Below are 16,605 nucleotides of genomic sequence, written 5' to 3' on the forward strand. Positions count from 1 at the left end.
CTTTTTTACTCTGGTTTTGATTATTTCCTACCAGGGGCGGACTGACCATTCGGGCAGTCGGGCACGGACCGAGGGCCCGCGGCCATCAGGGGGCCCGTCACTGATTGTCCCCTCGCCGCTGCCTCTCTGCCATCTGCACCCGGTCAGCCCGCCCGCGTCAGATGCGGCTCTGTAATAGGCGGCTGCTCGCTCCTCAAGTGGGTCCTCGGCAGGTCCCCAGCGGGCTGCCCTCTACAATGCCTGATTACCGGCCCGGATCGCATACAAGGCAATCCGGGATGGCTGGATCAGGCATTGTAGAGGGCAGCCTGCTGGGGACCTGCCGAGGACCCCCTTGAGGAGCGAGCGGCCGGCTATTACAGAGCTGCATGTGATCATGATGCGGGCGGGCTGACCGGGCACAGGTGGGAGAGAGGCGGCACAGGAATGGAGATTTCATCCCACCCAGAGCTCTAAGAAATCTCCTGGCTCCAGGATCCCAACTATGATTCAGACAACCTGGAAATAACTGAAAAGGCAGTTCTCTCCTGGTATACGTACTGTCTTCCTGGAGCCACTCAGCCCCTCTGGCTGAGAACCCTGGGTGACTTTGAGGCCACCTAACACCGTGGTATTGGCTTACACTGCCACAACGCGCACAGCACTGACGCGGCATCCCTCCACTACCATTGTGCTATAATTTTCCTCAACCCATATATTTCTCTACCGCGTCTCTTCCAGGTGCGCATGTCATGAAAACAGCTGATTGGGATGACTCGGCCCCACTGGAAGTGACACAGTGGAGAAAATGTATAGGATCGAGAAAAATTATAGAACACTGACTTTGACACTGTCTGGCCCCTCCCACTAACCTCCCACAGCTCACACTTCAAAAGCATGGACAGCCAGTTCCCCGGTAATTCATCTTAGTGAATTGGCCCACTATTTGAAAAATAATGTGGAGAAAAAATTTCTGTGACACAAGAATGTCTATGCAGGTGGGGCGTGTGGGAGGGACTTGTATATGGGAGGAGCACAAGGGGGCCCCATAATCTTGTATTGCCCGGGGGCCCCATGTGTTGTCAGTCCACCCCTGTTTCCTACTGAAGCTGACATCTGATTTTGTGCATGAGGACACTTCCTACAGCAAAGCAATTTCGCCTACTGAACATCTCATCATTATCCTATGGTAAGTGAATGTTTTGCTCATGTTATGTATTTGTAGTATCTTTGCAAGTCCACATTATCCCTGTTATTCATCAACCATGTGGATCATCACAATGTGAATAGTGTAGTGTCTGATAACTCACCCACCCCACTCCCATTCATCTTGCGGCTCTAAATACATAGATGGCTGCTAAATGTTAATGTAGGTGTGCTCAAGCAAAAGACAGCCTACTATTGACTAAAGCAATAGCCCGTAGCTGCCAATTGCACCCACATAGGAGGGAAATCTTTGTCACTGCATTTCAACACATTTTGGAGGTTCATTACAAATGATCAAAGAAGCAAGATAACTGAAAATGTTTCATACAAAATAACCAAAAAACATTGTTATTCAGAACCTAAACTAAAAATGTATACAACACATAAAGAAAAGAAAAAAAAAAAACAGTCACAGATTGTAGTAGGACCCAGAGGCACTCTCATCAACTCCATGGGCCTGATTGCCTCTGGATGGTTGCAAACTGCTTGCCACTTATTGGGTTTCCCTCCATGGCCTATAAGTAACTCCTATAGCTTCCATATAGTTGCAGATGGAGAGGTGGGTGTGGGAATAGGGGCGAGGTGGATGAGCTCCAGGTGCTGGAGGAGGTGGTGTTGGTGGAGGGGCCCTTGCATAGTGTGGCACAACCCAGTGTGGCACAAATGAGGGGGGAACCACTGAGGGCTTTTCTCTCTCCAACAGCACAAGCCGACTCTGCCACCGGTATCCCGTGATGACACAATTAATGTGCGTGACACAAGCACAAAGTTCTTTATCAGGGATCAGCTGCTCTCTCTCTGTGGTACATGGGTAGTATACAACTGTGTTGCTGGGCTGTATATAAAACAGTAAAGTTGCTTGAGAAAGATAATTCACTCACCACATTTTTCTTTTAGCACCCTGTTCATGCTAGAGAAATCTGGGTACAGTTTGGCAGTAATCTCATTCCACTTCCCCATCTCCTGCCTATTATTTTAATAATGGGGATCATTTGGGTCATAGAGAAGTGGACACTCCTCCACATATTTTATAAGATATCAGCATAAACGCCTGCCATGGGTCCATGCTTACAAAGAGGAAGTTCCCGGATGATGACACAATCAATTCTGTTTTGTTTTTGTGAATGGACTGCAGTGGTGAGAACAGAGCACCAGAAAACCCTTAGGAAAGCATTGTGATGTATTTTAGATGCAGCATCCAAACTGAACAGACTGCATCACAACTGTATCTGGTGTGAACTAGCCCTCAAACCTAAGCCTGAGAGCACAAGGAGCTGCAATGAAGATTCATTACATGGCAACATGTCTGTTATTGAGAAACTTTAATAGAGAATACACCTTGCTCTCTGGATTCTTTCTCAATAGCATGCATATTGCTATGTAAGTGTACTTATAGAGCTCCCCCTTACCCCAACACACCCCTCTACCATTGCCAGATCACACTCACTAGAAGCAACAAACCAGGTCCTGTCTCTTACTTGCATAACACAGAAAAGATGGAGTTTATGTGCAGATATAGGTAGTTTTTGCCCACAATTTTAATGGAGGTTATTAGCTTTTACATCTGTAGATTCTAAAACATACGTCTAGCTAACTCTGTATGTAACTCCTTACAACATATTGCAATATTTGTATATTTGACTGTTTAAAGACATCGGATCTCTGGCTATTAGCTACAAAACAGCAAAGTTTTATATGTGCAATATAAGAGAACTAGGAAAACAATTTAGTTTGAACAAACTTTATGATTATCAGTAAAAAAAAAAAAAATCAAAATTTGTTATCAAGAGTATTCAAAAAATTTAACAAGCTAGTGCTGTACAGGCTAGAACAATTTTGCATTGTGAAAGCATACCGATATACACAAAAGGAAGAAAGTCAAGTGTAAGGATTAAGTAAGATACAACTGTACTTTAATAAAACATGATGTAGTTGGTTTTAAGTGTTCCAATTCAGGTCATGTCCCTTAGGTTCATATTTTTAACATAGCTTTGTGTTGCTTGGGTATTCAAAATAGTGGGTGTGTTGATGTACCTTGGCTGCAGGTTATTTGTGTTTAGTATTTTGATGCGTTTTCGATTTTGAATGGGATATTCACTTTTAGGAAATGTAAGATAGTTGTATGTCTCCCAGAAACCCTTTAATGGCATCCAAGGTGTACCAAGATGTGTATCAAAATGGTAGTACAATGAAACGTATATCTTGTCTGTCAATTTGTCTTTGTTCAGCTCTGCATCTAGTTTTAACTTCTACATTAACCTCCCTGTCGGTAATCCCGAGTGTTGCTTGGGGTTAATTTTCAGTGCCAAAAGCGGTACCCCCGAGCCACACTCACCTTGTCCCTACGAGCCCCTGGTGTCCTCTCGCTGTGTCCTCCGGCCCATGCTGGCATCCGTCTTCCGGGTACCTTCCCTGCGAGCACCGGTGTAGCAGGGGGGCAGAACCGGCGGGAAATTCAAAAGTGAAAAAATGACATACACGCAATACGTTGTAAGCTGTCTTGATTACATTACTGTATCAAGCCATTTCACCTCAGTTTGGTCCTCAGAGCTTTGTCCAGTGCCCTGCCTGCACTTTTACAATTCTTTCTGCCTGGAAACTTGAGAACGTCCATGGCATCCAAAAAGTGTCTCTTTAGGTCAAAAGCGGTTTTAGACCAGCTAGAAAACAGTGATAGTGATTTAAAATCACTTGCAGGATTGAGCGATAGTGATTCGTGGGGAAATTCGTCATCAGACATTGAAAGTGATGACAGCGACGATTCTGAGACCGAGCTCAGTGATGTGCGAACTTGGTGCTCTATTGACTGTGGTACAGATCAGGCAGCACCCCCAAGATTCGCATTTAATGGAGCATCTGGTATGAAAGTAGACATTGAACACGACAACCCCTTGGCATACTTACAATTATTTCTGACCGATGAGGTTATTGAAGAAATAGTTACTGAGACAAATCGTTACACAGAGCAACAATTCGCTACTCTGCATCGGAAGTTTTCAAGAAGCAGAAAGTGGGAACCAGTGACCAAAGATGACATTTGGAAATGTCTGGGCCTAATAATACTTCAGGGAGTGGTGGGGAAACCCCTGCTGAAGTGGTATTGGACAACTAATAAATTACTTGCCACTCCATTCTTTTGCACGGTCATGTCAGAGTACAGATTTTCCCTGATCATAACATTTTTACACTTTGCAAACAACAAAGAATTTGATGAAACTACTCATCCTGCACCAAAACTAAAGACAATTTGGAAAGTATCTCAAATGATTCTAAAGAATTTCCAACGGAGCTATGTGCCAGAAAGAGATATCAGCATAGATGAAAGTCTAATGGCCTACAAGAGAAGGCTCAGCTGGGTACAATACATTGCATCAAAGAGAGCACGTTTTGGCGTAAAATCCTGCATGCTATGTAAATAGTCAACTGGATACATTTGGAATTCAGTCATATACACTGGAAAAGGAACAAAATTCAATCCAAAATACAGCAACTATGGAATGGCAACATCTTCCGTTCTTTCACTCATTGAGCCATTGCTAAATCAGGGCTATTGCGTAACAACCGACTACTGTTATACGTCTCCTGAACTTTATGAGTTTCTTCTGCAAAACAAAACAGATGCCTATGGAAACGTTAGGGCTAAACGGCACGGTAGGCCGCCAATGTTTGGCAATAAGAAGCTGAAGACTGGAGAAATGGTTGCCTGGCAGAAAGGCAAAATCTGGCACTGCGATGGCGTGACAAGAAAGATGTGTGCCTCATGAATACAGTTCATAATGCCTCCACTGTTATGGTACTGTCAGGGTTCCGTGCACCGGTGTCCCCACACCATATGCAGGTAACCACATGGGAACACATATGACCACACAGGCAGTGGCGTCGCTAGGGGAGGGGCAAGGGGGGGCAATTGCCCCCCCTAGGTTATTGCATGCCCCCCGTGTGCCCCCTCGCTGGCAGAGCGGAGTGACATCACGGGACCTGTGCACCCGCTGCGTTGCTGTGCGGCCGGCCAGCCCGGTCAGAGCGGCGAAGGGAGAGACTACATAAGATAAACAGATGCCCCCTGTCTGTGTACACGGCATCGGTGCTCTACAGACAGGAGGCTACATACAGCAGCATAGATGTGGCTCCGCCCACTATCAACTCGGCCCCGCCCCCTGCTCTCTGTACTAAGCTTTCCTATGTTGTCTGGGGCCCTGCTGGGAGCCCTCACGTGCCTGAGATGTCACCCCAGCTGTGTCCCCTCCCTTTTCCGGACCTTCACACCAAGTAAGTGCCCAAAAATGCCACAGTTTATGTATGCAACAGATACATATACTGTGTGCAACACATATGCAGAGCATGTTCCTGACATTGCTTCTCTAGTTCAATCTATGCTGCTGAAGCAGGATTTTGAGTTTTTAAAGACAATGTAATTATCAAGTTCTATGTATGGCTGCAGCAAAGCTTTCTATGCTCTCAATACTAGGGATGCACCTATAGATAATATTACAAACAGGATCTGTGCTATGGAAAAACAAACCCCCTAAGCTGCCATGCTAAACATTGTATATAACACCTAAAAAATGTGAATTATAAACGTGCACTGCGCTACAGAGACCAACTACATATGCAATCTAATGATAATCTACATGTGAAATAAATACAGAAATATATAAATATGCAGAATCATCCTATGCTGAATAAATACATATTAGGTATTTTTCCACTATGTATTGTATTTATTCACCATATCGTTATTCTGCATAATTATATATTTATTTCACCTGTAGATTATTATTAGATTGCATATGTAGTTGGTCTATAAAGCGCAGTGCACTTTTATAATTCACTAGGGATGCTACTGCACCGATACCGATACCTGCACAGCCCACCTGAGATCCCGTAAGTCCTCCTGAGACCCCGCACAGCGTCCCACCAGGATATTGAATATCCTTGCTCTCTCTCCTGGCTGTCTCTCACTCTATCCCCTGGCTGTCTCTCCTGCCTCTCTCTCTCCTGCCTGTGTCTTTTCTCGCTCTCTCTCCTCGCTGTCTCTCTTTGCTCTCTCTCCCTCTCTCTCTCGCTCTCTCTCTCTCTCTGCTCACTCTCTCCTAGCTGTCTCTCCTTGCTCTCTCTCCTGGCTGTCTTTCCTCAATCTTTATCCTCTTTGTTCTCTCCCCTGGCTGTCTCCTCTCGCTTTCTCTCCTGGCTGTCTCTTCTCTCTCCCCTGGCTGTCTCTCCTTGCTCTCCTCCCTGGCTGTCTCTTCTCTCTCTCCTGGCTGTCTCTCCTCACTCTCTCTTGGCTGTCTCCCCTCTCTCTATTCTGGCTGTCTCTCCTCACTTTCTCTCCTGGCGGTCTCTTCTCTCTCTCCTGGCTGTCTCACTTCTCTCTGTTTTTGGCTGTCTCTTCTCTCTCCCTTGGCTGTCTCTTTTCTCTCTCTCTCCCCTGGCTGTCTCTCCTTGCTCTCCTCCCTGGATGTCTCTCCTCTCTCTCTCTCCCCTGGCTGTCTCTCCTCACTCTCTCTTCTCTCTCATGGCTGTCTCCCCTCTCTCTATTTTGGCTGTCTCTCCTCTCTCCCCGGCTGTCTCTCCTCGCTCTCTCCCCTGTCTGTCTCTCCTCGCTCTCTCTTGTTTAGACTGTTCGGGTTTCGCTTGAAGAGAAGGCAGCAACCCTTGCAGCACCATTCTGTTTTACTATGCGATCAGCATCCCATAGTGTTGCTCCACCTCTTCCGTATGCTGCTGGCAGGGCCGGGAGGGTGAAGGGGGTAATTGTTAGCCCAGGGTACAATCGATATTAAAGACGGCCCTGGCAGAATACCACCAGCTATAGTGGAACAACAAATCCCAGCAATAATACATTATACAGGGTGTATAATGTATTATTGCTGGCATTTGTTGTATTCCTCTATAACTGGTCAGTGGTATTCAGCATTGCGGACTACAAACCCCAGGAATAATAAATTATACAGCACAATGGAGAATAACACCATCTATACAGGAATACATCATATCCCAGCAATAATACATTATATACAGCACAATGCAAAATAACGCCAGCTACAGCGGACTACAAATCACAGCAATAGTACATTATACCATAATGTACTATTGCTGCGATTTGCTGTATTTCTCTATAGCTGCTGGTATTCTGCATTGCGACGCTGTATAATGTACTATATTGCACACCACACTTTTTTTTTACTTCTACCATGCCAAGCTTGCTTCTGTGATGGACTACAATCTCAATACAAACTAGTAGCCCATCACTGGAGCCTGTTTTTTTTTTTTTAACCGATTAATCGAACGTAATAATCGGCTAACTAATCGATTCTGAAAATAATTGTTAGCTGCAGCCCTACCGGGCAGCGTGTAATGACGCGCTGCCCGGCTTCCTGATTGGTTGGGAAACTGGCTTCATGCTCCCTCGTCATCTCATGATAGTTGTAATCTTTTATTTATATATACTTATTTAGTTTTTTTCAGTAGTATGATTTAGTGGTGAAAATTATTAGTGCCCCCCAGTTTTGATTGTGGTATCTTATGTGCCCCCCCTATATATTGTTCCTAGAGTCGCCACTGCACACAGGACAAGGCAGAATGTATGATATACAGTTTATTTGTAAATGGCACAACCAGAAAAAACACCAAACAGCAAACATAAATAAGGAATGTGACCCCAACCAAATATAACCCCCGACACATATAACATATAACAGGAGCAGAAATAGCAATAAACAAGTAACAGGGTTCAGGACTGCAAACAGGGTTCAGGGTTCAGGACTGGTAACAGGACTCCCAGGAAACAGGACTGCAAACAGGGTCCAGGGTTGGTAACAGGACTCCCAGGAAACAGGACTGCAAACAGGGTTCAGGACTGGTAACAGGACTCCCAGGAAACAGGACTGCAAACAGGCTTCAGGACTGGTAACAGGCCTCACAGGAAACAATACTGAGCCATCATCCTGACTGCAGGCAGGGAAGCACCAGGTGATGGCTAAGTGCTGGGAGACACCCGCAGGTGAGCACTGGAGCTGCAGGTTCCAGCGCCACCCAGTGGTGGTCTAGTACCTAACAGTTCCTGGCTGCCTGGAGACACCTGCAGGTGAGCATAGGAACTGCAGGGCTTAGCTCCAGCGCCACCTGGAGGCGCTCTGGATGCTAACAGGTACGCACAAAAGGTGGGAAAGAAATCATGAAGCCACAAGTAGTGATAGACTACAATAACACCATGGGAGGTGTCGACAGAGCTGACCAAGCGATGACATTCTACCCAGCAATGAGGAAACGGCAAAAGAAGTACTACAAGAAGATCTTCAGGCATCTTCTTGAGCAATGCTTGTGGAATGCCTACATTCTGCTCAAAAAAAAGAGTGACAAGTCTGTGATTCATTCTGACTTCATTTGGAAAGTTGCCGAAGTATCTTTGTGAACCACCAAACACCCTCAATGGCTGTGAATAGAGCTGGACGTCGTGCTATTGGCGTTGTCAACCCGGAACGCCTGACTGGTGGTCACTTCATGGACTACATCCCACCATCCAAGAAAAAGTGAGCACCTACAAGGATGTGCATGGTTTGTTGCTCGAAGCGAGATGACAGTGGAAAAAAAATCAGAAAGGAAACCAGGTTCTATTGTAGTGATTGTGACGTCGGACTTTGTGCAGTCACATGTTTTTCAATATTTTTCATACCCGGGATGTTTACTAATTCAATATGCAGTGTCTAGTATTACGGTAACTAGTAATATTGCACCCTTGTTTGGACAAATTTCAGTGTTTTTGGTTTAATTATATTTTTGAATTAAATGTATTATTATATTATTTTTTATAATTATTTCTAATTATTGATTAAATTTTAATTTATGATTTCGTGTTTCAAATGTTATCATACCCGGGATGTCTACTGGACTCTTGTTTGGACAGATTTAAGTGAGTTATTCCTAAGAATTACAGGCCTACAATAGAAAACAACAAATTTCCATGCAAAACAATGAACTGCTTTGACATTCAAAAATACTGACATAATCAGACAGCCAGGGAGGTTAAAGTCTTTATAGCCAATATTAGTCAAATTAGTGTTAAGGATTTGGTGGATAAGGTGTCTATCTAGCCCAATGTTACTTTATAGATGGTGTTTGGAGGAGACCAGTAGCTTAATAGACATATCCAAGGATCTTTAAAATTTGAAATTAACACTTTGGATGTGATTTAAATATTGAACAGGTTCATCTCAGAACAAAGAGACATGAAAGCAAACCTGAAGACAATGTTTTAGTCTAGCTCCTTCTAGGTCACATTTAAGGCATGTTTTTTCAGTATGGAAGAGTACAATATAACCTTGTAGAATATTCCCATATACATCATCTTCAGGAAAATCTTTGCTCCATTTGTGGACATTTTCTGTCTTCCAACATTGATGTTTATCTGGATAAATTGTGGAAATTGAATATGTGTTTCTATGTTGTAGAGTGTCTAGTATGTATGTTTTTAATGAATGGAAAACTTTTCCAGTCGTGTATGAGCTGGGAAAGTAGAGGGAGTGGCTGTGCAGTAAATTGTACCTATTGCAAAGTTTGGTGAAGGAGTAGGTCTGTGGGTGGTCCGTTTAAAGAGGTATTTAATGGATGAAATTTCCTTTTCTTCTTATATTGTATGGTTTGTACAATTGTCCCTGGGGGAATTGAGAGTTACCTTTTTATGGGGAGATATTTTAAAACAAAGGTGCTGGAGCTGAATTTTATTGTGGTTTCTCCATATATGATGATAGTGTCCGTAAAAAGGGCATTATTTTTTAAGATAAAGTAGTAATGTGGGTATTCTGGAGTGGAGGGGGCTAATAGCGACCATGGTCTAACTATGCCAGCTTCCTTAGTGTAGATGGAGTAGTGTGAAGCTTTGTTTAAACAGTCATGGTTATGATGCATTAATCATGCTAGGTTGGTTGCTCTGATATTCAGCATGCCCATGCTACCTTCTAATATTGGCAGTATTAATTTGCATAGTGAAATGTGTAGATGCTTGGAGTTCCACAGAAATCTGGTAAAGACAGACTGCAGAATTTTTTTATCCTGATGTTTCAGGAGAAGTAGAATTGTCTCACTCCTGTGATGGACTATGATCTCAGGTTTAGTTTACTCATTTGTATTCAGATTGTAGTCCATCACAGGAGCAAGTTTGGAGCAGTGGCTACTTTACAACACACACAGGGACCATAAGGAACAAAAGTAGACACCCTTCATGAGGAAGGATAGTGTTAGCAGCATTAATTCAGAGATAATGTGAGGATCTACAGCTGAATGATAAACAAATAAGATACATTTGTGTCAATAGTTAGGGTACTTAAATGCATTTTTAAGATTGAAGTTCTGATATTAGTGTCACATTATCCTTGAAATGGGTAAGTTGGGGGGGGGATCTAGCATGTATGCGTGCCGCTTCACCTGGGCACATTCCTCCCACCCAGCAGCTTTTCACCGGCATTCTTGTGTCCATTCCTTCACCGCTGTGTTGCTCTAATACCTGGCTCCTTGGTAACCCACCATGGGAAAGTCAGATCGGGCTAAACAGCTACGCCGGATGGAACATTTATTGGAGGCTGCATTACCACCTCGCAAGATGGCGTCCAATCCACCGCATGTGGCTGATGAAGAAATCTGCCATTCATCGTCAGTTGATCCACCCGCACCAGAGGATAGCTGGTCCCAGTTTCCTTCTGATCTCCGCTCCCCGGACTCTGATAAGGATTCCGGCTTGTTGGTGAATTTCCGCAACATAGTCCGTGATTAGTGATAATCAAAAATCACTGCGCTGGGAATGAGTGACTCGAAATCTAAATAACTAAATAGACCAGCAGCAACTTTGTGTATAAGTGAGTCTATTATGTGGCAAATAAGTTGCGCTCGGTCTAGTTGTGAATGGATGTGAAAGTGCTCTCTCAACGTGATTAGGTCTTGTCTGCATCCCGTAAACTCTCTTCAGATCTGTTGCGTGAAATACGTGATATAGGCAGCAGAACGAACGACTTAGAACATTGTATAGTGGATGTTGCTACCGTTCTGGATGGCCATGAACATGATTTTACTGCTGTGTGAGAGGAGCTTGAGCTTCTACAGGCAAAACATGAAGACTTGGAAAAGCAGGCCCATCAAAGCAAACTACGCCTACGCGGCCTGCCTGAATCTGTCACTGACCTGCAGGGGACAGCCCTAGACTTCTTTCAGGAGGTCACTCACAATATACTGGCAGACCGTTTGGAGCTGGATTGTGTGCACCTGCCTGCCCCCTAGGGACATCATTATGAAATTCCATCACTATTTGTCAGGAAGCCAGGCTTGACCCTTGCGCTCAGAGTTCTGCACTGGCACCTGCGCATGCGTGTAGTTTTGCTCACAAAATTGTGCACCGCTGTGTGGACGTGTGCACGTAGGCGCGTGCGTCTTGCGGAGTGTGAATGCGCGCTAAACGGGCTATTTAGGCTCTGACATTCTAACCTCCAGTGCTGACTGGTCTTCAGCTGTTTCCTGCTCCTGCAACCTGAACCCTGCATCCTGACTCTGATCTCCTGTTATTTGACCCGGCTCGGCTACATACTCTGCTGCTCTTCTGGATGCCATTGACCTCGGCTTGTTTTCTGACTATGCTCCTGTCTGCTGCTCTGTACTGCTCGACTGTTACAGATCCGGCTTGTCTTGGACTTTGCTGCTTCCGGCACTCGTGCCCCTCCTGTCCCAGTACACCTGTTCTACCTCCAGGGGTTCATGGACTTGAGCTGCAAGAGAGGCCTTCCTCGTCAACTCAGACTCCTCTAAGGTACGTGGTTTCTGACACTATTGTACTAAGAAGCGGATTATACAGGCTGCTTGTGATAAAGCTCCTCTATCTTTTTAGGGTCATGATTTACAAATCTTTTCTGATTTGGCACCATCTACCCTGGCAAAATGTTGTACCCTGAAGCCTTATTTTCATGTGTTACAATTGGTAGAAGTGGACTATCACTGGGGCTTTCCCTTCAAGATCATCCTCAGTTGCCGAACTTCGCTTGCTTTTCAATGATCTGGGCCTTGATCTTCCATCTGATGACACCTCAAGCTCTTCTTGGCAGCCTTCCAAGCTTGCCTCTCCTATGTCTTCTCTTCCATGGCCCCTGACGATGTCTCTGAAGCCTCAACGTTCTCGTGATCTGTCTCGGGCCCTAAGCCAGCTGCACGCTCATGTCTTCCAACCGCTGGAGAAGGATGACTTTCTTTTTGCTCTCTTTTGCTATCCATCTAGCCCAGACGTTAGTAGGTTTATTCAATTTTGTATAATTTTTTTGGTATTTGATTTTTCTGACCTTCCTTGGATGTTCATTTCCCCCTCTTCCCCTCCCTGTTTTTTTCCATTTTAGGATTCTTGAGCCCTCATAAGGGTCTGTAACACCTGTTCAGATTTTTGGATTAGCTTTGCTCAATCTAGAATGATTCGCATTGTTGCAAATTACATCTTGCACTGGCTAATTTTTCTGGGTTTGCTGCAGCCTCTGCCATCCTACTACCGCTTGGTGGCGGTTGTCAATAATGGACCCCGGCAGTTTACTCTTTACCTTCTCCCTGAACCTAGTTATTGTTCATACAATTGGCTTTTTCATATTTAGCAGGATGCCCCTTTGCCATGGTTTCTTATTGCTGCCGGTCTCCATTATTCTATATCTTATTTGTGTTTAGGAGGTATGGGTTTTGCTTAATCTCTATCCGGGTAGGAGGGATCAGTAATCAGTAATGGCCAACTGTTTATTGATTACTGTCTTCCTGTTAGCCCGAGCTCTTGTTGTTTTGTTTTAGCATGCTATTTTGTGTACCCCATGGTGCTTCACCCTTTCCCTTCCCCCGCTTTCATTTTTTAAATTTCTTTTGATTTTGCTGTTTCCCCCTCATACTCCTTTGTCTCTTATATTATCATGCTCAATGCCACTCAAGCTTGTTTTACTCAGGGGAGCCCTTGCCCGGGTGGTTCCTTGTGTCCCCCCTTTCGATTCTAGGGCTTAGTCATGTTGGAGGTTTTGTTACTATCGTTTCTTGTTATTCTGTCTTGCTCTTTGCTGCCTTCTCTTTCTCTTTGCTACTTTCTTCTATTCTTTCCTTTTGAGACCTCATCTATAGCCTTTTTTATGTACTCACTATGACCTTTCATTGGCTATCCCTCAATGTGCAGGGACTTAATTCCCCAAACAAAAGGTGTAAGGTTTTCCGTTCTCTCAGTGACCACCATGTGGATTTGACATGTCTCCAGGAGATACATTTTTCTCAATTTCCCGCTCCTAAACATTTTGATGCTCACTTATCATCTGTGTATTTAGCTAATGCCCCTACTAAGAGTCATGGTGTATTGATTGAACTGTGACTTTTCAATGCACTAAGCAAATTGCAAACCCTGATGTACGTTACCTTTTTGTTGCAGGGCAGGCTCCAGGATGTGGACATCGCAGTGCTTATGTATTATACTCCTAATACTAATACGATTCCTTTTCTTTCCCATTTATGCTCATTAGTGAAGAGGCATGCTCATGCTACCCTTTTCCTTTGTGGAGACTCAAATCTGGTCCTTCATCAAGTTGAACAAGTATCTACCTGCTTCATTTAATGAATTCCCCCATATTAAGTATTTTTAAGCCTTCTTACAGCAACATTCTCTCAATCATGCCTTTTTTATTTCGTCAATCTCTCCCTTTAGTATCATCTTCCCATATTCTCTATATTTGTTAGGATTGTGGTGTGGGCCCGAAGTGACGAGGAGGACCTCCCTTGCAACCCCGTCTGATGACCACTGGGGTTGGGAACAGTAGGTTCAGGCAAAGGGTGCACGGGTGCCGGTTGGCAGATCTTGAGGTCACAAGAATGACTTGGTGACCTGGAAGAATAGCCGTCGTGCTTAAGGGGTCAAGCGAAGGGAGCGTAAGAGACAAGCCAGGTCAATAACAGGCGGGCAGCGAAGTACAAGGGGTTAAACAGAGAGATATCCAGAGACAAGCCGGGTCAGTAACGAGCGAGCAGCAGAGTACCAGGGGTTAAACAGAGAGATATCCAGAGACAAGCCGGGACAGTAACGAGCGAGCAGCAGAGTACCAGGGGTTAAACCGAGAGAGGGGTCTAGGGACAAGCCGGGTCAAAACAGGTAAGCAATAGGAACAGGCACAAGGCAGGGTAATGGCCAGAGACTAGGTACAGGAGCACAGCAGGAACCTCCAGTGCTGGCTGAAGATCACCCAGCACTGAATGGGCGTCCTGCGGTGCTTTATATAGGCCAAGGATGTGTTACTGCGCATGCGCCGGCGCGATTACGTCACTGTGGCGTATTGATGCGATGACGTCATGCGGCGCGGGGCGTGACCCGCTGGGCCTTCTGCCGTCTGCGCCTGCGCGGCCGGGACGTGCTGGTGGACGCCCTCTCTGTCCGTGTCCCCGCAGAGGGACGCTGCATCTCCCGCGAGCAGGTACCCGACAATATTGCTTGGTCAGACCATGATGCCATTCTTGTTGTCTGTAAGTCCACTCTTGGCATTCGACAGTCTACCTCTTGGACTTTGAATGACTCTATGCTCTCAATTGCGGGTGTGGTGGCGGTGGTGCGGGCTCATACCCTTGAATATTTTCAGCTTAATGCTGGCTCGGTTTCTTCCAATGCCACCTTGTGGGAGGCTTATAAAGCATTCATACGTGGTTATCTGATCAAGATTGCCTCTTGCCACAAACAGGAATGCAGCTAACAATTACAGCACCTTGAAGATGCTCTGGCTCGGGCCTCAATTGACTGTAAGGCTTCCCCTACGCCTTCTAACAGGACAAAGTTTGCCATGTATTGCACTTGATCCATTTGTCTAGGTCTCGTTCCCATGAAATAATGCTGTTATCCTTGGATATTACTAAGCCTTTCGACATGTTATCATGGCCCTATAGGTTTGAGGTCCTTCGTTCCCGGGGGTTTGGTCCGCATTTTATATCTTGGATTATGGCTCTCTATTCCTCCCCCCAAGCGAAACTCAAATATTGCGGCTTTGAATTACCTCTTTTTCCTGTGGCCCGGGGCAACCATGAGGGCTGCCCTTTATTGCCAATCTTATTTTATTCTGGCCTTGGAGCCAATCGCTGACTACATAAGGACTCATGCTGATATTTAGGGCATTGAGATAGTCGGGTTGCATCATAAATTATTGTTATTTGCTGTTGATGTGCTTTTGACAGTCACCAATCCCCATATATCTCTCCTCAATCTCCTCAAAGTCTTGTTGGATTTTTCTGCTATTTCTGATTTGCAGGTTAACAGATCTAAGGCACAGGCCTTGAAAATGTTGTTGTCCTCCTAAGACTGACTGTTTGCTTAATTATTTTCCTTTTCAGTGGACCTCCTCTCTTAAGTATCTGGGTATTTGTCTCACCTCTTACTATGGTACCTTTTATATAGTGCCAATATTCCCCGACTTTTGAAATCTCTAGCCAAAATGGAAACATTATCCTATCTCTTGGATAGGCAGGATCCATGCTATAAAACTGTCCTATTTACCTAAATTACTGTATGCTTTTCCTGCCCTGCCCTGCCCATCGCCATTCCTATTCATGTTTTCGGTATTTTACAATGTTGTATACTTTCATTAATATGGGATGCTTACAGGTCTTGGGTCAGTCAATATGTCCGTTATCAGTCTAAAATTGAAGGGGGCCTAGCTGTCCCACATCTCCAATCTTATTGTTTGTCTGCTAATATTGCCCCCTTGACTCTTTTGCATTCTACGACTGTACTGCCTTTGTGGGCTTCTCTGGATATGGCGGAATCCCATGCCCTCCCTATCTCTGCATTACTTTGGATACCACATTTGAGTCGTCCCGTCCTCCGTAATACTGTTTTAACTCATTCTCCCAAGGTCTGGGATAGTATAAAATACTCGGGTAACCTGCTTTACTCACATTTACCCCTTTCTTGTATAGTACATTCTCCCTTCCACCGGGTGTAACTGCTCCGCACGCTTTCTCTTGGTGGACACAAGATGACTTGCTTACGATCTACTCTATGCTTACACTTTCGGGAGTTAAATAATTTCAACAGTTACAAGATGCTCACTCTATCCCCACCTCTGAACTGTATCGCTATTTACAAATTCACCACTTTGTCAAGTCTCTATTGAAATGTAACTCTTTGACTCTTATCCCATTTGAGAGTTGTTGTCATTCCAATCCTCATACCCCAGGCCTCATATCCTTCCTTTATTTCTCTATCAGATCTTCCTCCTCTGACTGACCCAACTTATCAAATTAAATTGCAGGAGAATTTGGACGGATCCTTGTCCAATGGAGTTTGGGAGGCCATTTGGATGGCTACGCCTCACTGCTCTCGCAATGTGTTAGCAATCAAACTCCTACAAGGTTTTATACTGGTGGTATTACACCCCGGCACACTTTGCGAGATGC

Source organism: Nanorana parkeri, unplaced genomic scaffold (genome assembly GCF_000935625.1).
Source record: "Nanorana parkeri isolate BGI_ZX_2015 unplaced genomic scaffold, ASM93562v1 scaffold461, whole genome shotgun sequence".
NCBI classification, from domain to species: domain Eukaryota; kingdom Metazoa; phylum Chordata; class Amphibia; order Anura; family Dicroglossidae; genus Nanorana; species Nanorana parkeri.